At 45.8% G+C, this 22,511-nt stretch overlaps 1 long non-coding RNA gene across 3 annotated transcripts; it reads right to left on the bottom strand.

The window, feature by feature from the left end:
- Nucleotides 1–4,318: 4,318 nt before the first annotated feature.
- Nucleotides 4,319–21,947, bottom strand: LOC132484439 (uncharacterized). Of its 3 annotated transcripts, XR_009531198.1 has the most exons (4): nucleotides 21,382–21,947; nucleotides 19,686–20,920; nucleotides 13,465–13,610; nucleotides 4,319–4,396 (listed from the first exon to the last, which is right to left on the bottom strand). It is a non-coding gene; the product is annotated as an uncharacterized LOC132484439 (long non-coding RNA). The 3 variants fall into 3 exon arrangements; XR_009531200.1 differs by lacking the exon at nucleotides 19,686–20,920 and having other exon boundaries at nucleotides 21,400–21,947; XR_009531199.1 differs by lacking the exon at nucleotides 19,686–20,920.
- Between the last annotated feature and the right edge of the window lie 564 nt (nucleotides 21,948–22,511).

Here is a 22,511-nt window from a genome sequence, read left to right on the forward strand (position 1 = left end):
TTATGTCCTGGCAGGGTGCATTCAACGAGTTGGCCTCTCCAGCACATTCTAGAGAGCACTGGCCATGTCTGACCTTCTGGAGATACAGCCCTGACCTCCTGGCCACCTCACTGAGGAGAGGGCTCAGGGGGGAATCAGCTTCACTCTGCATCTGTCCACCAGTCCTGCACCCTGGACCCAGGACCACTCACTTCCAAGAGGCACACCCAGCTGCCAGAGGAAGTGACATTTCCTGACTCATCTGGCTAAGAATGAGCAGAGTATCACTGACCATTCCAGGGGAGTAGCTGCCACAGAAGATCAGGATGCGTACAAGCCATAGAAGATCAGAAGGAACAAAGGTCAGTCCACGTGGGAGTTCACATGGGCGCCTCACAGTCCCCAACAGGCCCTCGAGTTTCCCTTCCAGCCCAACACACACTCCACCTGCCCACAGTCGCCCGTGCCACCATCACACAGCCCCACAGAGCTCCAAACATCCTCAAACACACAAACTCCCTACGTATAAGCAGATGCCTGACTGTGTGCCCAGAACCCTCCTGCTCCAATATACATGCACTACAAACCCCAATAAAATCACAGCCACGGTCTTGAATACAAAAACACACCCCCAACGGCCCCTGATAATCAAACACCTAAATCCTCATACCCCACAAAAATCCACCCAACCCCATATAACCCCTCAATGCAAACACACAAACCTTTCAACAATAGCCAAATATATTCAAACCAAACTCACATACTTCTTAATATAAGACACAACCCCCAAAATCCAAATAGAACACATACAGTCCCCACACAGCTGTCAACATCCGCGTATGTACAATGCCTCAGAAGCTGAGACAAACACAAAATACCATCAGAGAGACACAATGTTTCCAACCTTCTCCTAAATACTCCCCCCAGAACACATCATGACCTCACACCCCCAGTACAAACATACACCCATCTCCCTCTTGAGATACTATAAACAGCCTCTGTCATATCCCCTGATGATACACACACAGCTGGCAGCCCCAATTTACACTGACAACCCCAATCTCTGCAAATTCCTCCGCATCAAAAATACACTCCCTGAACTCTTACCCTACAGGATGAGCATGTGTATAACCCCTGCACTCTGAATACACACAGATCCAACACACAAAGCATTAAAATGCATACCCCTACCTCTTCTCAAATGCCTGCACACATAGCCTCAAAACACCCAGAAGCAGTCCACCACCCAGCCACACCATGCTACACCAACCGTACACTCACAAAGTCACTCATGCCCCTCATCTCTCCCCAGATCACACATACACAGTCTCTACACAGCTTTACTATTACCCCAAACCATCCTATACCCTAAACATACATCCAAGAGTTCCCCACACAGCCCTAACCGATGATAGAGGCAGCTCTACCAGGGGCATCATGGTACCCTGAACGGGCAAATGCCGCTGAGGTAAGTGCCTCCTATGTTGCTGCATTTCTTGCTGCTGTTGCAAATCATCCCTTGACCCCACCCAGGCTGACTGGGACACCCTAAACAGGAAGTGGCAGCATATGAGTCAGGGAAGAGGAAAACTCCCATTCCAGGTGTTCCCTGTCACCATCCATTGCACCGAAACATCGGATGACCAGCATGAACAAGAAACAGAGACGTGTAACTATACCATGATAGAAAGGCAAATTTTTCTAGAAAAAATTTGTCCAAGGGAAGGGGGAGAAGGGTGCTCCCCCTAATTATAAAGCCATGCTGTTACAATTCAAAGAAACGTCAGATACAGTCCAACAGGCGTGGGGCTGCATCCATGTTGTAGCTGGATATGAAAAAGATAATTTTTCTGAAGCCCCAAATCTCGCACGTGGGCCCCGCTGCCCCATTGGCCAGGAACCCAGCAGAGGACGCTTAAGGGATATAGGGACTTCTGGGACCCTTACCGGTCTCCACCAAGGGGTGGTGCCATCACACAGCTCCATCCTTCATGAGATGACTAACAGACCTCGCTGTATTGGCAGCTCTGGAGATCGGGGGTCCCTAATGACGTAAACTCGAGACCGCCCAAGCACACGTTAGAAATTTTTGCTCAGGCGCTGCAGACTCTTCAGGAGACTGGAGTGATGGGCAGCTGTCACCTCTCCGAATCCTGTACCCTGACCTCTGCCAAGGCCTGTGCCTTAGGGACCTGGCAGATCCCTGGAGCGTGGCCCTCCTCTGGGACACTTGCCCATATACTTCTCTAATTATCCGTGGGACACACATAAACAACTTTTCTTATGGCTCTCATTGGCAACTGGAGCTCAAATTACAGTGCCTCCTGGGAACCCCTCCAATTATAAGCAAGGGCCACACTTTAGATTACAAGGCATAGTAGTCAGGGGAGTAGAAAGCATTCAACTTCCATTGAATGTCACTACTGAAACCATCTTTATTAAAAATCTTTTAGGGGTGGTAGCCCCTCTGGCCCTACCCTTTCCCGTTACAGCTATGGATGCCTTGATATACTGCAACGCCATTTGGAACAAACCCAAATTCCTGGCCTTCCTGGTGGAAGCTGAAATTGGGAGCCCATAAGACTGCCACCTAAGACAGTAAATATCCCCCAATAACATGTATGACAGGGGGCTGTGGGATTGCAGCCCATAATTCAGAATTTATGAAAAAAAGAAGTCATTAAACACACCATTTCTCCTTTTCAATTTCCCCATTTGGCTGCTATTAAAGCCTGCTATTAATCAGTGGTGCCTTATAATCAACTACTGAAATATAAATGCTGATCCCCACTCTTAAGGCTCCCATTTCCAACATTGTCCAGTTCATTAAGGATATCCAAAGGGCTCCAGGGAATTACTTTGCTGTGACAATCTAGCTACTATGTTCTATTCAGTACCAGTTATTAAGGAGTCCCAGCTGCAGTCTACTTTTACTTCAGAAGGCACCCAGTATGTTTTAACCTGTCTGCCTACTGGCTATCTTAACAGCCCAGCTATTGCCCACAGTCTTTGCTGGCAAGACCTGGTGTCCCCTTGCACCGTCTGGCACTATACGGATGTTCTAATCCAGAGCCCCTCAGGAGACTGGTACACAAGGCCCTAACATGGTTGGTGACCCATCTATAACATACAGGTGGGCTATTTATTGCACCACATAAAATTCAAGGGCTGTCCACAACTATTAAATTTCTGGGCATTAACTGATCCTCTAAAAGCCAGGAAATTCCTCTTGCAGCTAAACCTCAGCTGTTAACTATTCAGCCCCCCAACACACTATAGCAAGCCCAACACGGCTTACTTAGGTCTCTCCACACTTTGGAGGCAACAAATACCACACTTGTCCATCATTCTTAGACCCATTTATGCAGCCACGTACAAACCCTCCATAGTTTACTGGCGGAGAGCTAAACAATAAGCTTTATAGCAGGCACAAAGCTCAATTAGTCAAGCTCTCCCCCTGGTTCCCCCTGGCTGCTCCTTCTGGGCTGAGAATGGACTATGTGTCCCGAAGCCTTTGGACTAACACAGCTCCTCCTAGCTGCCTGTGGGCTTCTGCACCAGACGGCTGCTCTCTACACCACTACCCCCGCTCAGAACCGATTTGGGAACTGGTTCGTTGGTTTTGGTCTTGGTTTTGTGTGCACTGATGCCAGAATTTGTTTGCGTCTTTTGCGTTTTGGTGTACAAAATGGGAAGTACAAAATGGGAAATACTCCATCTACCCTGAAGGAGAGCCCTTTGGGGCCTATAGTAGATAAATGGGTGTAACATAGCCCCGAGCCTAAGACTAAGAAAGACATGGTATACCATTGTAATAGGGTGCGGACCCAAAATGTAGGATCAGAAGGGCGGTAGCCCCTAAATGGCTCACTCAATTTTTATAGGATCTCGCTAAAGTTAGAAGTGTTTTGCAAAACAGCGAGCTGCACAGGCAGTTCTTCCAACTGCCCACCCTCCCCCCATGCCGCCATCATATTCACCACCTCCTGTTTCCCCTACCCACGGGGATCAAATAGAAGTTTCTGTGTTAACCTCCAGAGCACAGGAGCCTGATTTAGTATCACCATCTAAGACTCCACAGGCCACCCAATTTGAACCGGGAGCCACATCCACAGCAGGGCAAGTTCCCTTGTGCGGACATCCTATAAGAGGCCAGGGGACTCCCTTGGACTTGAGGCCTCCGATTCTAATTGCCCCACAGGAGCCCCAGGGAACTTTGACAGTGGGGAACGAGTTGATTGACTCTCCAATAGATACCACTCCCCAAACCCTCCCTGTTTATCTTAAGAGGCTTGTAAATATTAAACAAAGGGGAAACAAAGTCATCCTAGGAAAAACTTGCCTGTATCTTTGAGATGCAAATGTCCTTTCTGGTCTTCTCAGGAACTCTCATCTCTGCCATCTTTTTAAAATGCACCTTTTTGAAAGACGGTAAAGTAATTTAGAAACTGACTTATCAAGGATAAATAAAAAACCTAAGTGTCTTTTCTGTAAAAATTCAGCCATCTAGACAAGTGAGTTTGACTTGTTCCATCTGCCAGAAACCTAATTTGAATCCAACCTCTTTTTGTAAACTGGTGGGCTTCACATGGCTGTACCTGACTCTGCTGAAATTCTGAAATGACAACCATGACGTCTCTGTAGGTTTGTGTCCTTGTATGTGTCTTTGTCTTTGGATAACATTGCTGAGGTTGATTTGTGGATGAGCTCTATTTAATTGGCTTAAAGAAAAGTAAGCACTTACACACCAAACTATTCTAAATACAAGAGAAACTGAGCTAAATGAGCTTCAGGTTCATGTGAACTGGGAAATATTCAATATTAATTAAGACCTGGTATTAACGTTCATTTGTTGATCTAATTAATATAGACATACTGTCAGAGTCATCAACATTAAGTACAATACTTTTATTGTGCCTAGCTTTAGTATAAGCTAAATAAAATCTTGTTATATTTGTTGCAAATTTGTCAGCAAGGAAATAACTTGATGTGAAGAAACTTTTAAGGAAAGAAAATGCAAATGAGATAAGAGCTTTAGGTGAACTTTTAAAAATACTTCTCTTTTAGGAAGATCTATCTAAAATTAATCTCTCCAGATATTTGACCACTTGAAAGTCAGAATTGTGCTAAAGTAAGTGACAGAACGTTTATGGAAAGTGGACCCTGAAAAAAAGAGTTCTGTATGTGGTCAGGACTAAGTTTAAAATAAGTTTAATTGAGTAAATACATTTTAAAAGTAAGCTGGTGCACAACTTCAATTTCGCTTTTCTCTCTGTTAAGAAGACAAGGTTTCTTAAGATTTTAGACTGCCTTTGATACCAGATTTTAAGTTTTTCTACCTTTTAAGAGATCTGTTCTGTACTTGCCTTTGAAATCTTTTATTGTTACTTTGGCTAAGTGAATAACTATTGTTTCACAGTGACATGTGACCCTATCTGACTGTTTTAAACTCTTTTCTTATTTTTTGACAAAACTTCCCAAATCAAATTATAATGAAGTTCCTTTGACCTCTAGCTAACTTTGGGGTGCTTCAAAGGGCCCCTGAAACACCCCAAAGAGAGATATTAACTAATTAGGTTGAATTACACGGGAAGTGTTGTCAAGTAAGCAATAAATCTTCTTAGGTTCTATTGTATGCCAAATGACACAGGTATTCTACAGATTATATGGAGTTCCTAAAATTTGGTATGTCCTGGTAAAATGTTACCAGTCAGAATTCTCTTTATTATCTGAAAGTGTTGCATGTCACCGCAGTAACCACGTTACTTTGTCAGTTGCACTGTCATCAGATTTAAACGTGCCTTCTTAAGTCTTTCGCCATTGTACACAGGTATGGTTTCACTCTGATGCCTTTGCAAAAATGCTTCCTCTTCAAGAAGATTTATAGAAAGGACCTTTGGATAAATACAAGTTTCTGATTTTCAAACCATAAAGGTGAACTGGGTAAGAACTTGAAGAATTCTAATGGGAAACCTGATGGCTTCATAAAGCTGTTAACAAAAACGGTTAGTTGCACATGCCTGGGTAAAAGGGTTATAATTACGGTTATAATTTTGGTTATAATTTTTATGGTTTCTATCTGAAAAATGACTGTTTTAAATCTGTGTTTTCCAGGTGTAAGCAAAACGCTCTCCTTAAACTAATTATGACCTACAGTAACTTGTTAAGTTATACCCTTGTAAGCAGAATTGAAACATTTATCTTTTTCTCTCTACATGGGTGGTCCTGCCAGTAGCATATGCTTGTCTCGAAGATTAAGCCATGCATGTCTAAGTACGCACTGCTGGTACACTGAAACAGCGGATGGCTCACTAAATCAGTTATGGTACCTCTGGTCGCTCGCTATTGCAATTGGATTACAAGTAGTTATACTGATCATTGTTCTTTGTTTCCAGATTGTTTGCTCTTTGTGTCTCCCTGCTGTACTGTGTCTTCGTTAATGGTACTAGCTGCATTACTTATATCCTGTCTACTTTATAAGATTGGTGTCTCTTACAGTCTCTTACCCAGTATGTAACCAGGCCTCCAACAATACTTCAATGGCTAAACATCTTGAGGAAATAGACCACATTTATAACATGAAATAATTGTAATAGTGTGATTCTAGGTACAAGAGAAAGCAACAAGGGAAAATGTCTCCTGGATCATAATTAGATAGAGGATCCAGAAGATCTTTAATTATCAATAGGGCCTAATGCAAAAACTAGCACCTGGAGTGGCATATCAAGAATTCTCCCCCTGGGCTTCCCTGGTGGCGCAGTGGTTAAGAATCTGCCTGCCAATGCAGGGGACACAAGTTCGAGCCCTGGTCTGGGAAGATCCCACATGCCGCGGAGCAACTAAGCCCGTGAGCCACAACAACTGAGCCTGCGCGTCTGGAGCCTGTGCTCCACAACGGGAGAGGCCGTGACAGTGAGAGGTCCGCGCACCGCGATGAAGAGTGGCCTCCGCTCTCTGCAACTGGAGAAAGCCCTCGCACAGAAACGAAGACCCAACACAGCCAAAAATAAATAAATAAATTTATTTAAAAAAAAAAAAAAAAAAGAAGAATTCTCCCCTGACCTGGGATGAGCCTCCCAGCGCCGTGGGACAAAATTTGATCCTGAAATGTCTCCCAAATATTGGTCAAAATCCTGACCAAGAGGAGAGGATCTGAGAAATGGAATATTTCCTCACACATCAGTCATTAGCGACTACAGCCCCCCAACGTGAGCCGGTGAGCCCTGACGAAACTCAGGATATGAGAATATAGGATACAGGCCCGGGAGAGCTGAGGTACATATCAAATGACTGACTTCGGTGAGCCCAGACTCTTGCATCTTCCCGTACACAGAAAACTGCTAAATTCCTTAACTTGAGATGCTGCCTCCCAGGCTTGAAGCCCTCAAAATTCCCATCAAAGAGATCGTAACTCTCAACTTTTAGGCTGAGAATATTTTTTTAAGGCTACAGGTGTAAAGGAGACACTTTCCAGAGAGGAACAAAAAAAACAAAAACCCAACGTTTGGAACATTGGCACCAATGGTGGACACTCCCGGAAAGATCCATCTGACGAAGCAATTAGAAGGGCCGTCACCCCCTTTTATCCACAAGACTGTGGGATGGACATTGACAGTAGGGAATTGTAACAGGGAAGAGCCAAATCGGACTCCACATGGGATCTGTTCCTTTTACTTTAACCTTTGCCTTCCGCTGCTTTTGTTCACTAAAAGGATACTGTCTGTACCTGTACATAATGGCCTGCCTCGGGGAACCCTGTCGCTCTGTCTGAATGTTAAACCAAAGTGCCTTTGTTCAGGGAAACATATGGACTCCTTCCACCTGTGGGTGGCTACAATTAAGAAGAAATTAACACATCTCCTCCCCGAGGCTGGCCATTCCAGGGGCTATTCACAAAACCTATGGCCTTCTTACTTTACCTCCTCATCTCCTCCCCGTCTCTGTATTATAAAAGAAACGGGCACCCAAACCCCGATAAGATGGTTATTTTGAGACTTTACTCTGCCATCTTGTCGGTCTGCTGGCTTTCCGAATAAAGTCATATTCCTTGCCTCAACACCTCATCTCCGATTTATGGCCTGTCGTGCGGCAAGCAGAGCAAGCTTGGACTTGGTAACATCTTTACTCAGGACACGGTATCACAAAATGGGACACTGTTTTCTGTTTGTTTGTTTTGTTTTTGTTTTGGGCCGCGCCATGTGGCTCGTGGGATCTTAGTTCCTCGACCAGAGATCCAACCCGCGCTCCCTGCAGTGGAAGCTCGGAGTCCTAACCAATGGACTTCCAGGGAATTCCCATGGGACACTGTTACCTGGCAGTCACGGCCCTCACCTTTGTGAAACAGAGGTAGTAGTGTAGCAGGATTGAGAACGTTGTAACGTTTAAAGATTAGGTGGTGAAAGCAGGATTTCACAGGAAGTTCATCTAGTGATACTTGCAGAGAAATGTTGTCAATTCAGCGTTAAGAAGACTGTGGACACTGTGAGGAGTTTGCAAATAAACTTCATTTTCTAGAGTCAAATCTGCCAAGGCTGCCACTAAATTTGCAGTTGTGGCTATAACCTTAAGACAACCGAGACAGGCAAAAGCAACTGAATCAAGTTGTATGCTATAACAGGCAATAGGTCTATGTTTACTACCATGCTCACACAGTTCTGCGCGGCCTGATTATGCCTTTCATGCACAAATAAAGTAAAAGGTTCTGAATAACCTAAAGTTAATCTATTAAGTAGAGATCTCTTTTCGCACTTAAAAGGGCTAATATACTTTGCCTCCAGTGGAGATCTCACCTTAAAGTATCCGGATCGGGCTTCCCTGGTGGCGCAGTGGTTGACAGTTCACCTGCCGATGCAGGGGACACGGGTTCGTGCCCGGGTCCGGGAGGGTCCCACATGCCGCAGAGTGGCTGGGCCCGTGAGCCATGGCCGCTGAGCCTGCGTGTCTGGAGCCTGTGCTCCGCAACGGGAGAGGCCACAACAGTGAGAGGCCCGCGTACCGCAGGAAAAAAAAAAAAAAAAAAAAAAAAAAGTTTCCGGATCAACCTGAACCTGATCATTTGGGTAACCCTAAGGCAGGCAGCTCTTGCAGTGCTTGTTTTAGCCTTATAAAAACCTGCTTATGTTTATCTTCCCAAGCAAAGGGTTCAGGAACTAAATCTTTAATAAGTTCATAGAGTGGAAGAGGTAACAGAAAAATTTGGAACCCAGAGCTTGCAATAACCAGCTAAACCTAGAAATCCACAATGCTAGCACTTAGTTGTGAGTCTAGGAAGTTCCTGTATCAGCCTAATTCTCTCTGGAGATAGCTGAATTCCTTCAGTGCTTAGATTACGTCCTAGGTAATGAACAGCGTCTACGGATAACTGTAATTTTTCCTTTGTGTTCTTTCTCAGCTAACTGTTGCAGCAAATAAATGGAATCTTTTATGAAAGCCTTATGGAATCTTTACAGTAGCTGAGTACAGCAGGAGGTTATCTCCATATGGTAAAAAGGCTGATTTCTCAGGGAACTAGAGGGTACTTAAATCTTGGTGAAGTACTTGGGAGGAAAAAAGAAGGGGTCCCAGTGAACCCTTGAGGCATAAAAGTGCAGGTATACTGTTGATTGTTCCAAGTAAAGGCATGTAGATATTGGCTGTTGGGCCTCCGGGATGCTGAAGAAAGGTGAACAAAGGTCTCCAACAGTAAACCATTGCAAGTCAGTTGAAGCTTGTGACAGAACGGTGGCTAGGTTTGGAACAACAGGAAAACAGGGAAAAACTATTTTTATTAACAGCTCCCAAGTCCTGGACAAATCGCCATCCTGCCAGGTTTCCAACCAGGCAAGATTGGCATGCTGCCGGGACGAGTACAGGAATGATTACCTCCTGGGCAATTAAGTCTTCTACAATAGCTATGAGACCTTGTATGACCGCAGGCTTTAATAGCTGTTGAGGAAACCTAGGGAGAGGTTTAGCTACATCTATCTGAATCTTTATAGGTTTGCATTTTTTTATTCTTCTGATGTTAACACTGTCAGAAGTAGCCCCCCAAATTGCAGGCATCTCCATCCAATTAGGGAACTTTTGTTGAACTTCCGCTTTTATGTCCAGGACAGATTGTAAGGAACATAAATGATCAGGTTCAGGCTGATCAGGAAATTTTAAGGTGAGATCTCCACTGGAGGCGAAATGTACCGACCCTTTTAAGTTAGAAAAGAGATCTCTACCGAGTAGATTAACTGGGGCTATATTGCATAGCAAAAAGGAATCTTGGTTGAGATAAAAATTCTCTCTGAACTGTATTAGGTACTCCCACTATGGAAACATCCTCTTTACTCAGAGGGACCTGTTGTTCTTTGAGGGTGGGATTTAGAGTAGAAAGCACAGCTCTGGATAGGGCTAGGGGTAGGGTGTTAAAGGGTTAGGTAATTATGTTTACAGTTAGGGTTAGAGTTTAATGTAGATTTCAAAGTAAAATATGAGAGTGGGGTTTAAAGTAGAAAGCATAGCTCCAGTATCAACTAAAATTTGGCAGTTTTTCATTATATTTTCCTCTGGGCTGTTTAAGGTCATTGCTGGTAATAGTTGACCAGAGAACCTCTGGAGTTCTGCCAACTAGGGGAGAGGGTCATGGGGGGCCCTCCCTTTGAGACAGATATGAGAGCATTTGTGAAGAGTTTGCATAGGACCTTTGAGGACACCTCTTTTTCCAGTGTCCTCACTGATTACAAATGAAACATCAACTTTGGGTCATCGAATTGATCATGGACCCCTAGGAGGTTGTAATGGGGGAGGCCCAGGTGTTATTTTGTGTCTCTTGCCTTAGAGCTATTGTAACTGTAAGGCTAGGAGCTTGGTGGATTTCTGTTTGTGGTCTTACTCCAGGGTCCTTTCAAAATGCTCCGCTATAGTCACGAGTTCAGTGAGGCCTAGAGCCTCCCACCCTCTTTTCTGCCCTTTTATCAATCCACTAATCTCAGAAGATAATCCATTTACAAAGAGGGCAGTTAAAGCAGGCTGAGTGGCCTTTTTATTCCTTGGAACACCAACTGCTGTAAAAAGAGAGCTGCCAAACTGGCTCTAAAGTCTTCCACAGATTCACCCCTCTTTTGTTTGTACGAGTGAATAATAGATCAATCATTATTAGGCCAATTAATAATAGACCAAGTGTGAGCAGGGAAGATTTTAGGAATAGCTTATAAAAGGTTAGTTGTTATTCTGCAAGCCTTTTTAGGTTGAGGATCTTGAATATCATCCTAGGGATTATGTCATTTTGCTTCCCACATCCATTCTGGGATTTCACCCAGTCCTACCAACATGTGTACAAGCGGATAAAGATCTAGCAGTTTGGGGACATACGCCCTGACAGTGACTCTAAATTCTTCAAAAAATGTTGGGGTTTCCTCCCTAGGTTTAGAGAGTTCTTTAACTACAGTTCTCAGTTCAATCTTTGACCAAGAGGTAAAGGACACCTGAGGGGGCTCACCTGCAACCTCAGGTAGTTTTACTTTAAATGGCAATTGTTAAATATTCTCTTTGGAATAGAAAAGTATTTCAGACAGAAAATGAGTAAAACAAGAGTACTCAGGTGAAAAAGGAAAGGGGGGGACAGTAGGAGTTAAATCTGCAGTCACATCCGTCCAGTGGTCTTTTGTTTCAGGTACCTTTTGTCTCTTTAATTTTGCATTAGCTTTTTGTTCTAAGTCTCTAAACGAAGCTATTTTGGAATCTTGAAACCTTCTGTAAACTTTTACATACCGAGTAAAGCAGGCATCTCATTCTCCCTGTGCAATCTGTGAACCCTTGCTCTCTAGTGTTTTCCTTAAATGAACAATCTTGTCTAACTGGAACATGCCCCACAATGACCACTGTAATTCTAGATCAATATTAGTATAATTTTGTCATCTTTCTAAATATCTACAACCTCCAGGACCATAGTTCTTAAATATAAAATAAGCAGGTGTGCCAGAAGCTGGCATTCTCAACTCTTTGGTGATAAAAGATCTCATTTCCTTAGCTTTGTCAACCCAAAAGAACACACAAGAAAACTGCGCCTTAATATATCAGCAGTAACAAAGAGATGTTACTATGTCCTGGACAAAAGAAGGCCTGGTATGCACCACCACCAATTCCCAGGGATCCTTGGACTGAGGAAAAAGATCCAACCGGCAAAACCCAAGGAAGGGGGACTGCAAACTGATTCCAAACAAAATGGAGAACTATAGCCGCCACCAACAGCTCCAAGCATGGAAACTGGGGGCTGATTCCAAACAGATGGGCGAGTGCAGACTACACTGTCAGCAGTGCGCAGTGTGGAGTCCAGGGAACAAATTAGGGGCTGTGGTTTACCACTCAAAAATACACTGGCAATCACCAAGAGATGTTACTGTGTCCTGGGAATGTCCATCTGAAAGGCTAGGGGTTTGGCCTCAGGGAGAATCCTCTACCAGCCAAACTGACCTGCCCTGTAAAGGAAAGCCAATTAGATTGGGAGCACAAACGCAAAGAGAATGGAGCTCAAACCAAGAGGAGCTTACCAACAACCTTCAGGAATGGCCAGAAAGACAGTGAACTCTAAGGAGTTGTGGGCACCACACCTGTTTCTCCTTGTCCCAAATGTTATCAGAAATTTGCTTCAGATCCCATCACTGCCACCAATATATTTACCTTTTTCTTTTTTAAAAGATAAGCATTTAATCATAAAATCATCTTGTTAGCAGTAGCAATCATAAGAGTGGATTTTAGAAAAGTGCACACACATATTTTTATACAGAACATTTCTGGAGGGATACATATTAAACTGTTAGTGGCCACCTCTGCATGCCACCAATGTATTAAAAAACAAAATTTAACTGAGTAAATTGGAAGATTTACTTTGAATTTTGAATAAATTGGCTTTATTAAACCATTCATGAATCAGGCAGCATCTCATCTGATAGAAAGGGAGATACTCCAACGGGTTACACAACATGGAAGGCTTTCTTTTTTTTTGGCCATGCCACATGGCATGTGGAAATCTTAGTTCCCCGACCAGGGATCGAACCCATGCCCCGTGCATTGGAAGCGTGGAGTCTTAGCTGCTGGACCACCAGGGAAGTCCCAGAAGGCTTGTATAGTAAGGAGGGTGGGACAAGGAAAGAAAGTCATCATCAAGGGAAAAAATGAAAGTTCACTGGAGGAAAGTAAAACTTCAGGTGACAATGGCGTCTCATTGGCTAAACTGCGGAATTTTCTATTAGCTATTTCTATTTTCTATATCTTGTTGCTGGCCAGGAAGGAAGTCTTCCCTCCTCCAGCTGGGGTAGTAAAGGGGTTGCACTTCCTCTTTGGGGTCAGTAAATGACCTCTTCCTGTGGGGGTAATTGATGATGAGGGACACGGCATGAGAGCTCCCTCTATGGGCCTTCCAGTCTCCAATTCTAGTGGAGGCTTCCTTTTGTTAACATTCACAGCATGTTTTATTGGCAGGAGGAGTCACAATGAGAGAGAAAAGGCCACAAGACTCACCATAAAGAAGGCGCAGAAATGCTTGGGTGGCTCCAAGGGAGGCACAAGGTGGCTGTGGGGTCAGCTGGTGGCTACAGTGATCACATGGTTCCCTCTGATGGGTTTGCAGCTTGATGTAGAATAGTGAATAAAAGGGTCAGTTCATCCTGTCAGAGAAACATGAAACTGAGATAAGCTTCCCACTGCTAGAAGCATCTTGAGCCTTCAGAAAAGAACAGAGAACATGTCTAAAGGGTTTGGGAACATCAGAGCCATATCTCCTCAGAGTGGGACGCCCCAGGCTCTCCAGGTCTCAGTCCCCAACTCTCCCTCAGTGACAAAGCCTCCCTACCTCTGTCCTTGTAAGCTCAGTGATCCCTAGAGGTCCTGCCTATCCGTGAGGTCTTAGGTTTCCATGAGACAGGTTGGTTGAGACCTAGTGATACAGTTGACCAGCCTGATACGCAACAGTTCCCACCACCCTGGGGCAGTTGGGCTCAGGGACACGTGGCTCTGGACCCCATGTGGAGGGTGTCCTTGTACGTCAGCTGTGCCACAGAAGAGCCAGTAACGCCTGTAGCTGTCCAACTGATTCTCAGGGGGTTTTCCTGGGAGAGCCCTTGGTCATCTGACCTCCTAGCCGGGAAGCCCCATGACTTTCTGATTGCTGCCTGTCACGCCAACAACACACCTGTGAAGGTTCTGCTCTGCATGGCCATCTGTCCACCAGGCCCCTCCTTCTAGGGACCCAGATGCTAGGACCACACAAATGCTGAAGGAGTGTCCACCTGACTAAGGTACAGACACCCCTGTATCCATATGCATGATTTCTACTGGGAATCAACAACATTTCTGGGGATTCTCTGGCCCTAAAGAACAGACCAACCTGATAGGAGCAATGCAATGATTCACAATTACCAGGGTCAATGCACATATACAAAGGCCCATAGCCCCAGATGCCCCACTCACAATTCACATAAGTGTCCCATACATACCCACCGATGCCCAAATATTCTTGCTTCATACATACATACATCCAAACATGCATATCAGTGGTACGCTGGCAAGTGATTGATAAAAAGCTCTCCGAGAAAGGCGGGAAAGACTTCACTTATGGTATCTACATGGTATAAATATTCCCAGCATGACCAATTTCAAGCTACCCACCTGACATCACTAAACACAGAGCTGGGAAGAGATATGCACCATTGACTCTCCCAAGATACTATGAACCAGTTCCAGCACATCCCATACCTTTTCCTGTGAATATGTGCACAGAATCCACTTACACCCCAAGTAGAACCCTCAACTCCCACCACAGATATATAACCAAAAAGATACCAGATATACATATGTGTTTGTACATATACATATATATATATATATATATATATATATATATATATATCCTGAACACACACGTGCATTTCTACCCTCACCCTGAATAAATACACAAACAGACCACCTCTTACTACCTAAATTTTTACAGATGAAACCTTACTCACCCTGAATATTCACATTCCACTCTTACAACTATATATACACACACAACATGGGCCTGAAAACAAACATGTGCAACCAATATGCCATCCAGATGTACACACTGAGTACCTAAACACACAGGCTCACCAAGTACACAACTGTCTCATGTGCAACCCCAAAAAAGACCCATATGCAATCCCACAGCCCTAAAATACATATACTCCAGGATTCCTGCACACACACATAACCTACACAGTCTACTTGTTTCCAAACACACAAACTAAACTCTCACATCTCGCAGAATACATACCCAAAAAGCCCCAGGATCTCAAAAACACACACAGACACAAATAACCTATACTTATCAAATACAGCTGACCCTTGAACAACTTGGGGGTTAGGGCGCCAACCCTCCATGCAGTGGCTCTGCATCCATGGATCCTGTAGTAGTCCTGTAGTATTTACCGAAAAAGAAATCCACTATAAGTGGACCCGTGTGGTTCAAACCCGTGTTGTTCAAGGGTCAACTGTACATATAAGTCCACCTCACTAATACTGAGAACACACATACAAGCAACACCACTAAATTCTTCAGGCATTACATTTTGAAATAGACACATAGAGGACTCTAATCCTCCTGATACACTCACAAATCACAAATACACACACCCACAAACTACTCATGAGTATACACCCCAAATGCTCAGACACACTCAAAACAGAAAAACACCGGCAACCTCTGCACTCTTACTAATATACATACACAATTCTCACACACCTATGGACACACACATGCAAATATTCCTAACCCCTGATCATACGGATCCCCTCCCAAACACTATACATTATGCTACCTCTTCAGAATACAAGCTCCCCACCACTACCCCAACATATAAACTGTATATGTGTGTGTGTATATATATATTTCTACCCTCACCCTGAATATATAGACAGACCACCTCTTACTCCTACCAAACACATGTATAAACACCCTAGCGTTCTCCAAAGAAATACACTTTGAATACTCCTAACAACTCCATACCTTATGATCAAACTTTGATAATGCATGCACCTGATGATGGACACGCACACGGCTTAGAATACACAAGTAAGATACATGGAAATATCTCCAGCAAACCATTTATGAAACAACTTCCATATATCAAATTATCCCTAGCTATCAGGAGCCAGCTCACACATATGCAAGTACTAACAAATACCCGTATCACATATTTCTAATACATATAAATGCAATTGTCCATCTTCCCTGTAGAAACATAGAACCCCCACCTCTCTATCAGATACACATATACTCACTTCCCCAAATACATAAGCCTAAGAGGCTCCTACTGAAAATTACAAATGCACAGCCTCAGCAAATATTCCTCCAAGTGGCCATGCCCCTTGAACACACACACAAACTCATTTAACACACAACTCTCCACAAGTCCCAAATAGAACCACAATTACCCAGTACACTACAAATAGGCAATAATGTCACCCTATACGCCCTTTGTTCCAAATACACACACAGTACCACACTACTGGCGTATACATAACCCCACATTCCCAACCTCTCACACAGAATTAACTCTGCCATCTTGCAGAATACAGGATCATACAAACACAACATACCTACACATTCAACATCCACCAGCCCCATAAAAGAGTCACAGACTTGCCCTCTACACATCCAAATATACATAGACAGCTCCTGAAAATGCACACCCACAAACACCCCATAACCATACAACATGCCCTGAATACACAAATGATCAGCCTACATTCCCCAAATATACAAAATAAACAGACTGGACACCCAAAGTAATATACACCATTACTTTTCCTGACATTGCCCTTATGCATATGCAGATAATCCTTCCAAATCCACCATGAGACACACACAAATCCCCAAATTCATGGGTGAAAAAAACACATGTAAACATATTCCCCAAACACCAAATTACAAACACCTAACCACCAACTCCTTGAGTATGCCTGCGTCACATCTCAACACCCTCCAAATACAACACTCACTCTTACACACTTTCACAAAAGCACAGGCATGACCTCCCTTCAAACACAAATATCCACGGACAAAACCAACCCACATATTTGACTACATATCAGATTCCCACCAACCAATTAAATATGTACAGACCCCATCTATGCTTGCAAATCAATCATGATTTGACACCAGACTACAAATACATGTTTATTACCACATTCAGCAAAGTTGCTCGCATCACTGACAAAAGAATGCAGTTTGAACATAAGTGTTGACTGATGTTTTTATGATAAGAAGGAAGACACTAGTGAAACGATGAGTGTGTTCCTTCCATCTTCACTCATTTTCCAATCACCTGAGCTACACCTTCGGAACCAGATGAGGGTTTTCAACTCGCAAGAACTTCCCTCTAGCTTTTGTACTCTTCACAACGCGCAGACTAGAACGGCACCTGTTTAATAGCTCGCACACGCTATTTACCCCCCACTGTAGGCCCCGCAATCACTGAACCCTTCATGCAGCCGGCTCCCCAGTGGTGCCAATAATCCTGGGGTAAACATCTCAAGGGAATCGAGCTCTATGGGGGCGTGAATCCACATTGTGGGGAGTCTCCTTACAGGGACAAGGGCACAAATAACCCACAAGGTGAACAACAGCGCAGAGCGGTGACACCTGAGGGGTGAAAAGTCCCCGTACCCCTTACCTCAGGATTCCTAGAATTGACTCTAGAGGCCGCCATGACACGCCCCTCCCCCGCCGGACAGCCATTGGGGCCCCACCCTCCGCGCTCGCGCATGCGCTCCTGTCTTCCGGAGCAAACTACCCCAACAGACGCCGGGAGCCATTGGAGGACGGCGGTCCGCTTGCCCGAGAGACCCGCCCCAGTGGGCGTGCGCAGGCATGCGCGGGCGTGCAGGCGCGGGGTGCGCGGGCCTCGGAGGTCTCTGCAGGAGAGGAGAGAAATGGAGGTTCGGGCACGCTGCGGAACTTCTCTGGCCACGCTCCTCGCCGGGAACCTTCGTGACGGTCTCTTCTTAAGACCAGCTCTTGTGAAATGTGCACTCGTGAGTTTTATATTGCACTCGTGAAACCCATGCACTTAGCTACAAAGAGTTCTGGAGAGCTCCGCTGTAAGCACAGTAGCCTCAAATTGGGGCAAGTACTTTCATGCCTTTTGGACTGCAGTTCCTTGGTTCTTGTTAATGCCTTTCAAAAAACAGTAGGTCCTTTTTCCTAGCACACCTGAAGTTTCCGTTAAAGAACAATGCTAGCAAAGAATTTCAGACCTGGGAAACACTCTTAAGATACTGTCTCCTGACTCCGTTCCTAGAGTTTTTCCAACGCATTTACTCTACTGCAATATTTTTTCTCAGTGTTCACAGGTGTTTCCTTTGTACGGTTTTGGGTTTTTTTTTTTTTAATAATTTTGAGAAAGAGTTGACAATCTGGGCCAATTTCAACAGGTAGTATGGGAACAATTTGACTTTCCCTCCCTCCTTTTTTATAATATCTTGCAGAATTTCAGTTGACAATAAAAAAACAACAACAACAAAAATAGTAGCGGGATCAACTTACTGACCTGACTTTGTAATACTTCCCAAAGAAACTTCAATCATCAGATCCGCTTTCTGGTCAAATGCAAGATTAGAGCATTTCTCACTCAACAGGATGCCTCTGAAGACCCCTCACCTGTAACAGCACTAAGCGCCTCCAAGTGCAGACTTGAAAACTCCACAAGACACAAACATGGTATCTCTTCGTTTCTTTAATGTTTCGTGATTGAGTGGAAATGAACTGTCTTCTAAGTTTTGTGATGCATGTCCAGAGATGTTTTTTTGTCAGTAGTCAATGCCCGCCCCCAAATTCTGTGCAGGAATAGTCAGAGATCATGATCCAAAGGACTTTTAGATACTCCCTCCTGTGACTGGTCTTCCCAAATTAGATTTGGTCTAATTTGATTATCTCTGTCTGTGGGGTGTAGGATTTTGAAGTATTACAAAAGTGATTGCAGAATTGGGACTGGCTAATTTTTGCACAGTGCAATTTTTGTATCAGTGGCCTTGAGAAGAGTCCTTCAAATACTGTATCAGAATTATGAGTGAGAATCTTGTAAATAATTGGTTGAATGACTGAACAAAGGGAGGAAGCAACAAGGAAGCCTGCCTTTCTCGAGTGCCTGGGTACAATATTTTGCCTCACCATTCCTCTAGTATGAAGTTATTGGTTGCAAATCATTTAAGTTTTCCTTCATTATAAAAGCTCCAGGGCTTCCCTGGTGGCGCAGTGGTTGAGAGTCCGCCTGCCGATGCAGGGGACACGGGTTCGTGCCCCGGTCTGGGAAGATCCCACATGCCGCGGAGCGGCTGGGCCCGTGAGCCATGGCCGCTGAGCCTGCGCGTCCGGAGCCTGTGCTCCGCAACAGGAGAGGCCACAACAGTGAGAGGCCCGCGTACCGCAAAAAAAAAACCAAAACAAAAAACAAAAAACCTAGGTTGATGGATAAAGACGTGAAAGGAAAGGAAGGGGCTGTCATGGTCAACCTCGGTGCCGTGTATCAAAACAACAGTTTATAAACTGCCTAAAGAGGCACACGCCAATTGTGTTGCCACTGTGGGAGGTGGAAGGAACTTCCGGTTCTTGCCTACCTGCCAGATCCCTCGTGGAATGTCCCCCCGGCGCACGCCACCCCGACCCACGTGCCCTCTGCCCCTCCCCCACCGCAGAACGGTTCAGCCCGCATCTTCCTGTTTACTTTCAAACGTGTCCCTCGTTGACTTGGATCCCGAGCGTTTGCTGAAGCAGGTCGCTCTCTGGCTCCTGGTCTTGACTTTTCTCATTGAGGCTTCCAGGCAGCAGTAGTCCGTGCCCAAGCCTGCAGGATGGCTTCAATAGGAGGTAAGCCTATAGGCTGGGGGTGTGTTCTCAGAGACCCTGCCATCCTCACATCCTTCGGGTTCACACGTTACACTTAACTGTGGGCACATAGTTGGACTGAAGTAGAGGGAGAAGAGAGCACTGGACGCACAAAGGACATTTCACCTGGGGAGACTGGGGAGCCTGAAGAAACCTGAGACTGCCCTGGGGAGGAGGGGTCGTTGGAGGTGGATCAAGAGGAATTGCCCTGGCTATGGAGAAAGGATGGCAGCAGACAGTTTGATTCTTTCTAGAAGGGAGACAAGCCACTTTGAAACGTGTGTGTAAGGATGTGTGTGATGTCCTGGTGGTGACACAGGGAGGGTCATGAGGAAAGCCTAGAGCTGTATTGTGTTCCTGAGGCACCTGAAGCTTGCCTCACCATATCTTTCAAAGGGATTTAAACAGGAGCATACTGTATCTCAGGGGGCCGTGGGGAGAGATGGTCTTGGTGAGAAAACTATTCAATGGGGCTGTGTGTGGCCAGAGCTGCAGTGAAGTGTCCTCTCCGAGAGCTAGGCAGGGGGTTACTCTAACTGCCGCAGCCCACACCTGGTCCACTCCTCCCAGCCCAGAGCTCACTTCTCAGTTCAGGTAACTGTTGCCTTGGATTCAACAGGGGATGGGCAACCGTTACGTGTAACTTCAGGCAACAGAGGGCTCAGGTTCTGAGTTGCTCTGAATTGTTCTTCCTTTTGTGGAATGGCAGTACTTCAGACCTACTTCATCTTGTCCAGTATCTCATGGTGGACCCTCAGGCTGCCTTGAGAGGAAGAGTTTGTTCCTATTTCATGTCACTCCTTCATGGACAGGGAACAGATGTGGAGTGGGGTTGGTTCGGGTGGAATGTCTATGAAGGCTGCTTCCTCTTTTCAAGGGGGAAGGAGTGTAGCCCAGGATCAGGCAGATGATCTTCTGTGTTACTGTTAAACGTCCTATGACATCTGTTCTGGTTCGTTAGGTGCACCGTGGTGTGTACCTTGTTCTCCTGAACGGGGATGTGTTTCAGACAACTTGATCACCATGGCATCTGGCTTATGCCTGCATCTCAGATTGTCTCTCCGTTATTGGGAGCTGGAAGGGAAAGGACCACAGGCGGTCTGTACTCCCACGACCAATGTAACATGACAATTCCCTGGCCCTTGTTTAATCCTCTGCAGCCATCACTGGCTGTGAAATGACAGAATCTAAGGGACACGTGCCTACTTCTGAGACCACCCCAAGCCCCTAGGAACAGAACTCCTGACTGATGACAGTGACTCTGGGCACTGGGGAGGGGGTGGCAGGACCTGGCCCATGTTACGTATCTGCTGTGGGTTGTTCTGAGATGCAGGTGCTTTCTGGGCCAGTGTCATGGGTTTGTATCAGGATTCCATTAGAGATATTTTCCAGCATTTTGTTTTGTTTTGTGAGGCTAGGAAAGAAAGAGGGGGTTTATACTGAGCATCAGGAAAAGGAGGACTGAGGAGGAGGTGGGGCCCTAATATTTCACACAGTGCCTGTCCACAAAGGGCCTTTGGGGGCCTAGAACTTACCTTGCAGAAGGCCCCTACCTGCTAGTACGCCGGCCGAGGGGCATTTCTCACAGAGCGGATGTCCACACAGCTCCAGGTCTTGGGAGACAGCCTGTGAGGCTTAGGTGCCAGGGTGTGCCTTAGGGAGGCTCTCCAAGTGAGTTCTTGCTGAGGCAATTTCTTCTTGGCAGGCAGGGGTCAGGGAGCTTGGTGGATGGGCGTGGGGTCACCAGTGGAATAATTCTCAACTGGAGGTCAGGGCATGAAAATCACTTGAAGATATTTGCCCGCTGCAGTTTCCCCTGTCCAAGTGTCTCTCATCTGTGATTTACACTCTGATGCCGCAGAAAGCCTCAGTCCCACTTGCCCATTCTCCTCCTCCATTCACTCCTTTCCTTTGCCTCAACAGCATCTGCAGTGCTGGGAACGGATGTCCCCATGAACCCCGGTGCCTCCTTGTCTACTTTCACGGCAGTGTCCTTTCCTCCACCCATTCCTGGCGCCCAGCACCGGCCCCCCTGGGAGCAGCACCTGCCACCTCTCATCGCCCCCGCATTCCCTCCTGGCAGCGGCCTGCTGCTGCCGGCTTTCCCCAGGATGCGTTTGGTGGCTAACGGTGGCTGTGGCCCCCGTGCCCCTGGGGCTTGCAACTTCACTGTCCGAGTCAGGTCACAAGGGAGGCCAGTGCAGGCCCCCCAGACTCCGACGTTTATCGTTCCTCAGGGCCCCCTCAACTGGAGCGCTCCAGGGGCCCTCAGCGGGAGTGCTGCATGTCCTGCACCCATATTCTTAGCCACCCCTGCGATGGAGACCATTGTGACTGCTCCAGCTGTTGGAGTTACTCAGGCTGGCAGGGGAGGCTGGACCCCAGGCTTTCCTCCTCAAGCTCCACCACCAGCTGCCCAGATGGCCCCTAACATTCGCCCGGTGAACTCTGGGCCATGGCCACACGGCACTTCCAGGGAGGGCAGCCTGGACACCAACCAGCCCTACGCCTCGCAGGAGGACTGCTCGAACCACCAGAGCGTGTACAGTAACTTCCGACGGTGGCAGCGCCTCAAGCCACTGGCCCGGAGACACCTTCCCCAGAGTCCTGATGCGGAAGCTCTTTCCTGCTTTCTCATGTGAGTGAACGCTCCGGGGGTCGTGAG

The sequence above is a fragment of the Mesoplodon densirostris genome, chromosome 2 (assembly GCF_025265405.1).
Source record: "Mesoplodon densirostris isolate mMesDen1 chromosome 2, mMesDen1 primary haplotype, whole genome shotgun sequence".
NCBI lineage: Eukaryota > Metazoa > Chordata > Mammalia > Artiodactyla > Ziphiidae > Mesoplodon > Mesoplodon densirostris.